Source organism: Apodemus sylvaticus, chromosome 12, assembly GCF_947179515.1.
Source record: "Apodemus sylvaticus chromosome 12, mApoSyl1.1, whole genome shotgun sequence".
In the NCBI taxonomy this organism is placed as follows: Eukaryota; Metazoa; Chordata; class Mammalia; order Rodentia; family Muridae; genus Apodemus; species Apodemus sylvaticus.
Genome location: NC_067483.1, coordinates 34,663,338 through 34,673,539, shown reverse-complemented (window position 1 = coordinate 34,673,539; position 10,202 = coordinate 34,663,338). Strand labels below are relative to the sequence as shown.

The 10,202-nt window shown below is 36.4% G+C and overlaps 1 protein-coding gene across 1 annotated transcript in view; it reads right to left on the bottom strand.

Annotated features, from left to right (window-relative positions):
• R3hdm1 (R3H domain containing 1) overlaps nucleotides 1-10,202 on the bottom strand; it is a 123,466-nt gene that overhangs the window by 103,406 nt on the left and 9,858 nt on the right.

Genomic DNA, 10,202 nt, shown 5'->3' with positions numbered 1-10,202 from the left:
CATGTTATACAAATCAACAAGTCACAAAAAACAAAAGTACTATATGAGTCTACTAATATGAGGTGCCCAGGAGTCAAATTCAGAGATAGAAAGCTGATTGCTGGCTACAAGGAGTTAGGGAAGAGAAAATAGGACTTAGTTCCATAGGTTTATGAGATACAAAGAATGTTAGGGACTGGTTGCCCATAATGGTAATATATTTAATACTAATGAATTAAACACTTAAAATGAATTGAGAGAGATGTAAGGCAGTCTTACTTCTAAAAAGAAACTTAAATACTATTTTCCCATACCAAGTTACATTTGCTACAGAGAGCATTATGAGGACACTTTCTTCTATATCCTCACTAACATGTGTTTAGGAAGTTTGAGACAATCTCTCAGTTTAGTGTATTTTTTAAAGATTTATTTTTATTTTATGTGTGTGTGTGTTTCATCTGAATGTATGTACATGTACCACATACATACCTAATACCCATGAAGGCCAGAAGAGAGAATTGGATCTCCTGAACTAGAGTTATGGACAAGTGTAAGCTGCCATGTAGGTATGATGAACTGAATCAAGTTTTCTGAAGAGCAGCCAGTGCAGTTGGCTAGGCAACTTTAGCCTGCATGTTCCTTTTTAAAAGGTACAGTTTGTTAGATTTCTGACACTACACTCAAATAACATTCCTGTCTCAGCCTCCCAGTGCTATCATACATAATATTTTCTCATCAGAAATCTCAAAGGGAAAGATAGTGAAGGTACATTCTGAAAGATGCTGGATCTTCAGAGATGGCTCAGCAGCCACTAAGCTGCTTGCTGCTCTTATAGAGGACCTGAGTTCAATTCCCAGCATTCACATGATGACTGTGACTCCATCTTTTACTTCAGTTCCTGGGATAGGCATGCAGCAAAACACTACACACACACACACACACACACACACACACACACAGACACACACACACTCCCCCCAAAACAAATTACAAAATTTTTTTTAAAAGATGCTTCCTTTTTTTGCCTTGAGAGAAAGCGATCTTCTTTTCATTAAAAAATTGTTTTAAAAGCAAAACGTAAAATGTATCAACAAAGATGAGAATAATACAGATAGATGGAAATGGGATCATAAGTGCCACCCTGTGGGCAAGCATTTTCTATTGCCCATCAGTCTCTGACATGTGGTTAGGAACTGAGAAATTCTAAGGAAAGTTGGGAAGTTTGAAAAAGAGACATACCTTCTGCTGAAATTGGGGAGCAGCTCCCTCCTCCCATGAGTACTTAGTCATTTAAAGTTTACATGGCTAAATACACTGATACTCCAGAAAAACACACAGTAAGGAGACCATGTGGGAGTTATGAGTTAAGATCAAGGCAGTGGATTCAGTCAAGTATGAAGTGAAAAATGAGGGGTATTAATCTCTTATTTAAAAACATTCTTATTAAGAAAACTTTATGTATGGCATAACAGAGCAACTTTTTTTTTTTCAGGTTAGTATTCCTTCTCCTTAACAATTATCACCTCTCAGATTTCTGGCTAAGACCAAGTGTAGTATTCTTAGTAACTACATTGTCACTTTTTCCCAATCTAAAATAGGACAATGTTAGCCAGTGAACTAAAAATAAATTCTAAGTGGGAAGAAACATGAGTTTCTCAAGTATCCCTAATGTCTACATCAGTCACCTTGAGAATCTCTTGAAGAAACTCACTTAAGTTTGATCCTCCAAGAAACAAACACTGGTAATACTGACAGGTAAAACCACTCCAGTCAATAAGAAACAAAGATGATTGTGATTCATCAATCAGTATGTGGTAGTCTGAATAAAAATGGCCCCCATAAACTCAGGGAGTGGCACTATTAGAAGGTGTGCCTTGGTTTCAGATGTTCATGCCATGTCCAGTGTCACTCTCTCTTCCTGCAGCCTGCCGATACAGATGTAGAACTCTAAGCTACTTCTCCAGCACCATGTCTCCCTGTATGCAGAGCCATGCTTTCCATCGTAATAGTGAACTAAAGCGCTGAACTGTAAACTAGCCCCAATTAATGTTATACGAGCAGCTGTGGTTGTGGTATCTCTTCCCTACAATAGAATCCCTAAGAAACACCATCTTGGGCATCTTAACTGTTTCTTTGTGTTCTGTGTAACAAAGCTGTCACTCTTAAGAAAACCAGTTAAAAGCATTAAGCAACAAGAAACAAGGCCATGACATTCTAGGTCACAAGCCTCAAACTAGTGGTTTGAGTACTTGAATTGCTAGACAGAACTCATGTCTGGGTGCTATTATTAAGTTCCCAAGTAAAGATGCAGGTCTAAGTCAGCAATTACCTGTAGAGTAACTATATGGTCATAATCAACCCTAGCTGCAAAGGTAGCTCAATCAAACTTAGGTGCTCTACTACATCTGTTCCAGAACAGAAAGCAAGCTTCAGTACACACATATCTATGAAGCATGCTTCTGATGTGGCCCACTGCAAGTAGCAAAGCTATAAACCCAGAGACCTAGCTAATGTCACCATGTCCTGTGACTGTTCCCTTTCAAGCCATAACCTCAAGATGAGTCACATCTCTTCTCTAGGCTCTGGCTCCAAAGTACTGTTTCTTCTACTGGTCTTTCTGTTTCATGATCTACTGTCCTCCTCACAACATTATCTGATTCTTCAGTCTAGCAAAATCCTTTGCTTTGAGCATTTGCTATTTCATGCGACCAATATGACATGCTTGTATTTGCTCACAGTTTCTCGTTTAAAGATGTATATATTAAAAGACACTAGCACAGAATTTAGGTAGAAGAGTACTTTCTCCACAAAATGCACAAATCTTGAAAATAACATAATATAAAATATCCTGTGGGTAATTTGTGCCATTTTTTTCTCAGATTAACATGTGTGTTAGTCAGACTTTCCATCACTATAACAAACACCTAAGAAAAACAACTCGAAGGAAGAAAGATCTATTTTGGCTCAGGGTTTCAGAGGTTTCAGCTTGTGGTCAGCAGATTCTATTTTTGAACCTGTGGTGAGGTAGAATATGATGGAAAAAGACCATGGCCTGGCAAAGTTCTTACCTCATGGCAACTGGGAAACAGAAATGAACAAGTAGAGGAAAGATACATATTCCGAACATACACTCCCAGTGATCAACTTCCACCAACCAAGTCCTACCTCCTATTTTTACCATCTCCTAATAATGTTATATTAAAAATTAATCATGACATCAATTCGTTTTTAGGAAAGAGCCATCAGGGTCCATTACTCTGCAAAAACCAACCATCTGGCAACCAAACCGACCATATATGAATATTTCATATTCAAGATGCAGCGTTCTGCACCTGTTTCACAAAGGCTCACCTCTGTCTCATAATGTAAAATGTACTCAATCTAGTTCCAGGAGTCCTTAAAGTCTTAACAGTTCTAGCAACCCACAAAAGGCCCAGTCCTTTTCTGAGATTCAGACAATTATTAGCTGTGAGCCTATACAAAATATATACTCCCAAGACAAAAATAGAACAGTAAACATAACTATTTCAAAAAGGAAGAAGGGTACAGATAGGAGAGATGGAACTAAATAACAAATTCCAGCAAGACAAACATTATATCCAACAGTACACTGTCTGGCAAACTGGGCACAGAGTAGTGGGATATAAGACTTGCTTGCCATTAGTGGGGTATGGTCAATTTCTGAGACATTTTTCTATTGTACTAATGTCAAGTATTTGGCTTCTTTTAATGGCTCAGTAAGAACTAAGTTTTCCTTGTCCACAACTTTAACTGTACTTCTTTCCTAGCCAAACTCACAAGTTTTCCAAATTGTTTTGCACTGCTTGTTTCTAAAATCAGACTATAAGTCTGGTTTTAAAAAGCTAGTACTAACCAGACAGCAGCCTAAATGTCAGCTACCCTAAAATTTCTTCACTGTAATAGACTATCATCTTTAAATTTAGTTTCACACAAAGGTTAAGGGCACAAAGGAAATACAGACAAGTTCTTTGCCATAATGTACCATGAATTAGTATGACTTACCAATACTAGGTGTGTCTTAACCAAATTGACAAATCGGTATTAGCAGGGGAGATATTTTATTTCTCTATCTAGATCCTCATTAGGAGACAAATTTGACCAGCAATCCATTAGAAAAAAAGAAAAAATTCTTTTCAGATTAGAAAGATGGCTAAATGCTTAAGAGAGTACAGGCTGTTCTTCCAGAGAACCTGAGTTTAATTCAGCTCAGAACCATCAGTAACACCAGTTTCAGGGTCCAAGGAACAGCATGTGGTACACAGACATATGTTTAGGTAAAACACTCATACATACAAAATAGCATCTCACATCTGTCTGTAAATCCCAGTTCCAGGGATTCTGATACCCTCACATAAACATACATGCAGGCAAAACACCAATGCACAAAAAAGAATAATAAATTATATATTAAAAAGTACTTTTGAAGTATATATTTTGGATGTATATAGTTTACTGTATGTTAATCATACCTTAAAAGTTGTTAACAGATTTTTCATTGATTTAAAGAGTTTTTGGATAAAATATACTATGTAAGTAATTACACTGAAGACAGTATATATTTTGTTAGTGTTATGGCCTAAAGAACTGTCTCAAATTTCTAGCTAATGAATAATCACACACCAGTAACAATGGTGAGTTACAGAGAGTCATTTCTTAAGTTTGTGGCATTATTTCTAAAAGGCAATCTCACATAAGAAAGTGTGAATGGTTCTAAACAATCTTTCCACAACAATTAGTATATCTATGACTTCAGTGCATTCATACTCTCAACAATAGTTATATAATTGCAAGACAAAGATAAAAAAATATAATTGAAAACTCAGCTAGGCATCAAATACCTCTTAGGAAAGTACAACTATCTTTAAAAATGCTGGCCTGAGGGCTGGTGAGATGGCTCAGCAGTTAAGAGCACTGACTGTTCTTCCAGAGATTCTAAGTTCAATTACCAGCAACCACATAGTGGCTCCCAACCATCTATTTAAAGGGATCTGATGCTTTCTACCAGCATGCAGTTATACATGCAAAGAGAGCACCTATACATTCAAAATAAATAAATAAACAAATAAACAAATAAATAAATAAAATAAAGTGTTGGGCCTATCAAGGAGGTGGAGGCATGACTTTAAGCCCAGATTCCATGCATTCAGGAGGCAGAGGCAGGCCTCCTGTGAGTTTGAGGCACCCCTGGTCTACAGAGCAAATTCCAGGACAGCCAAGGCTACACAGAGAAACACTGCCTTGAAAAACCAAACATTTCTGGCCTTACAAATGACCTATGTTTAAGTATTAGAAAACTTTATTGACTTCCACATTAAAAGAACTGTGATGCCATTCTCTAATGGCTCTAAAATCAAAAACTCCATCTTCCATCTATCTCCAGTTCCCCATTAGTTCTTATCTCTTGCTTATATATATGAGGTACATCTGCTACACTCATTAGACTTGAAGGAGAACATTGTTGAGCTCAGCTTTGCTCATGCTTTCTTACATGGCTCCAACCTGCGATCACTATGTTTTACAACGTCATGCACATCTGTTAAGGAACAGAACCTCAGGGCTGGAGAGGTGGCTCAGCAGTTAAGAGCACTGACTGCTCTTCAATTCCCAGCAACCACATGGTGGCTCACAACCATCTGTAATGGGATCTCATGCCTTCTTCTGGTGTGTCTGAAGACAGTGACAGTGTACTCATAAAATTAAATAAATAATTCTTAATAAAAAAAAAAGTAAGAAAGAAACAGAATCTCAGCTTTTCTACAATCACTTGAAGATGGATGGAACTCAGCATTCTACTGAAGCAGGATAATGTAGAGATCAAGGCAGTAGGTATCTAAATACTTACTTTTAACTAAAGTATATTTAAAACAAGAACAACAATGAGAAATTTTATTATCCAAATAAAGATATAGTTCAAGTAAAAGAGGACAAATTTATACTTTATGGTAGGAAAACAAGCATAAACTGAAATTTTCTTAAACTAGTTACTGCTTAGTTTTTCAAGTGTGAGAAACACTAATTTAAAAGTTAATTTAAAGCTAATCAGATAACTCAGAGGTAAAGGCTAAGCTGCTGCACCTGATGAGTTTAGTTCCATCCCCAGGGCCCATGCAGTGGAAGGAGAATCATTCTGACCTCTACACATACGCAGTGGTACATATACAGATACAGAATTCTTTTGCTTTGTTTTGTTTTTTAAGATAAGATTTCTCTGTGTAGGTCTGGCTGTCCTGGAACTTAACCTGTAGACCAGGCTAGCTTCAAACTCAGAGATCTACCTGCCTCTGCCTTCCAAGTGCTGTTATTAAAGGTATGTATGACTACAGTACCGCCCCAGCAGACCTTTTTTGGTGTAATAAAAAAATAACTATTCAACTGTTTGATTTGGCTTTAGAAGTAGGCCTTTAATGTGTTCATATCCATACAGTAATTTTACATGGATTACACATTCAAATCCCGAGTACCTGTGGGATAGATATGATAGACAACATCTAGATATTAACGCTATTAAACTCTACATAAAATCATCACTGGCCAATACACATACAAAGCTTCTGGACATCTTTAGTACATAGACAAATATGAACCAAAATAAGATACCACTATACATCTACTAGCATACATATTATATATTTTTTAAAAGAGATTTATAACAAGTAATGGCAAAGTACCGGGGATGGGGGAATTGAAACTGTAACATACTGCTTATGAGAATGTGAAATGATAGAACTGCTTTGAAATACTGTCTGGCAGTTCTTTAAACAGAACCCATTGATTCTATATCCAGATACACACCCAAGAGAAATGAAAATATACTTACATGAAGAATCACACAAGAATGCTTTACAGCACTGATTTCATAATAACCCAAAATAAAAACCAAAAATATCCAACATCTTAAAAGAAATTCGATACAAATGTCACAATGACACTTTTCAGCAGAATAAACAACATAACATTGGTCTATGCTGCAATATGGGTGAAACTTGACATTTGAAAATACACCAAGTGTAGCCGGGTGGTGGTGGTGCACGCCTGTAATCCCAGCACTCTGGGAGGCAGAGGCAGGCGGATTTCTGAGTTCGAGGCCAGCCTGGTCTACAGAGTGAGTTCCAGGACAGCCAGGGCTATAAAGAGAAACCCTGTCTCAAAAAAAAAAACAAAAAACAAAAAACAAAAAACAAAACCAAATCCAAAAAACAAAACAAAACAAAACAAAAAAAAAACGAAAATACACCAAGTGAAAGACCCACATACTGCACAATGCCATATTTATACAATGACTAGAACAGACAAATGTGAGACAGAAAGATTCCTGCTTATTTTACACTAAAATGGGGGAGGGTGTGTGTGGGAACGATCTCTGCTGGATATAGGATTTCTATCTGGAACAATAAAGAGTATAGAGTTGGATTACGGCTATAACGTGTGAATATACTCAACTCGGAGCTGTATACTTCAAATTCATAACTCTATGATTTATGAATTGCCCCCAAAGCAGTTTAAAACAAAAAAATTTAGTGGCTAATTTTATAATTATTTGTATGTTATATCATACACAACTCTTAAATTGCCATCCACCCCTGGCTGGCCTAATCCTCCTATAAGACCTAAATTGGCCTTGAAATTTCAATCAATCTTCCTGTTTCATAGAGAACATACTTTATGAAAAAGGAATCAAATACTGTACTTCATTTCATAATGAAATCTAATTGAGTTTCTTCCAGTTTGAATGTACTTTAGTTCACAAAGATTTTCAGAGACAAAAATCATCTAGATAACCAAGAAAAGTTATTCATGGGATAAGTCATGGAAGGGATGTGAAATACTGGTTACAATAAACTAGGAATTAAAATGGTTATGTTTTCTTACTCTCACAATGCTGAAATTTTTCTATTGGGATCTATAAATGCACACAAACAAAACCTCTTTAATTAATAGCCTGAAATTATTTCTCAGATACAGCACAGAGAAACTAACTTTGCTATTTTGCAATTACAAGAACTAAACAGCTCTGGTTCGTTTATAATCTAGTTTTGTTATTTCTGTTTGGTTTTCAAGACAGGGTTTCTGTGTAGCCCTGGCTATCCTAGAATTCATTTAGATCTGCCTGCCTCTGCCTCTAGAATGTGGGGACTAAATGTATACACTATCACTACCTAGCTCATAATCTAGTTGTTAAAATTAACACTAACAAATGAGTTGTCATTTTCTTACAAAATAAACATTTATCTTCAGTGTAATACTGACTGAAAATCTAAATAAAGCTTAGTGAATCAGATAATAAAACTAATTTTCAAATCAGGTTAGCAATTATTTTTGACATGCCACTCAAATTTTATAAAGCAACAGAATCAGAAAAAAATATTTCCTTGAACTCTATGAGTAAAGACGTTCTCTTAAAACCTCACAGTGTAACAGGCAAAATCATAATTACACATGACTTGGCTAAGTGTCAATAAGCTATGTTCACATGCAAAATAATATAATTTAATGCCTACCCCCCAAAATATCCACATCCTAATTAGTTATCATACCAAAGAAGAGATTTTGAAGCTGGTCCTTTCCCCTTTTTCATCATTCTCAAAACAAGCCACCATTAACAACAACAATAACAATAACAACAACGACAGAAATCAGACAACAACAGCAACAACAAAACCTGACTGTAATATATTAAACCTGGTGAGTTTTTAAAATGGGTACATGGATGACCTACACTAAGTGACAGTAAATAGCTGTGCTTTTAGAGTATAAGTACTTGTTACAGTTCCATTTCTTTGTCCTGGCTCACTGCTGGTATTCCTGTAGCAGATAGCCTTTTACCCTACCAACCTCTACAGCACAAAGACTTATTTATTATTTATTTAGTTTGGTTTTTTGAAGGAAGGGTTTTTTTTTTTTTTTTTTTTTAATGGAACATCTCTAGATGTCCTGGAACCCATTTTTTAGACCAGGCTGGCCTCAACTCACAAAAATCCACCTGCCTCTGCCTCCCAAGTTCTGGGATCAAAGGCATGCATCACCACTGCCAGGCCAAGTTTACTATTAAAAACCAAAGTGAGTAAATCACCTAGATATAAAGGGAACTCTAAAGTTTACATGATATGCCAATTATTCATTCACTAGTGTATTTTTCTTGACCTTAAGTAATGTGTAAGAGACATGTGAGACACTGGGAGCAGTTCTGAAGAATATTAATATTTACTGTATGAGTACTGTTATAAAGTCTGGAAGAACCATAAAAAACCCCGGAGTTTAATTGATTTTTAAATACTCACTAGTAACCTTGCCTTCACTAAATTTGAGGTAAAGAAAAGCACGGAGTAATTCCTAAAATCATTTATACTTGGTAAGCATGATGCTAGTTAGCCTGGGAGACTGAAGGCCTGTATTTTAAGTTCACTGGTTGTGTTCACTTCAGGTAAAGACAGCAGTCCTCTGTTACTGACAATTTTGTCTTCTATGGTTTTAGTAGTCATGGTTGACAGCGCTCTAAAAATATTACGTGGAAAATCCCCCAAATTGACAATTCCTGAGTTTTGACGTATATTCCATTCTAAATGGCACAATAAAATCTTAGACCGTCACACCCAGTACCCTGGCAGGAGCACACCATCCCTTTGATTAGTACAGATACACTGTATATACAACTAGCTACTGGATCCCGAGTCACTTAGAAGCCATCTCAGCAATCAGATTATTTGGTGCTGTAGTATCTGTGCTCAAACGGCCCAATCACAACTCCTTGTCTGTCACTCACCTCCCTGTCTCATCAAACAAGACGAGCAAAGTAAGGCATTCGGACAGAAAGACATTATCCTCTTATTACAGAGCATAGTTCTCTATTTTATTGTTAGTTATTTCTGTTAATCTTATATTATACTGAAGTTATAAGTTAACTTCAAAAGGCTATATGACTAGAAAAAAAAAAACCCAGTAAACAGGGGCTGGAGAGGTGGCTCAGTGGTTAAGTGCACTGACTACTCTTCCCAAGGGCCTGAGTTCAAATCCCAGGAACCACATGGTGGCTCATAACCATCTGTAAGGAGAGCTGATGCTCTCTTCTGGTGTGTTTGAAGACAGCTACAGTGTACTTCTTACACATAATAAAATAAATAAATAAATAAATAAATAAATAAATAAATAAATAAAAGAAATCAGTATACAGACGCTTTGGAACTAAGGGTCTTGGACTGTATCTC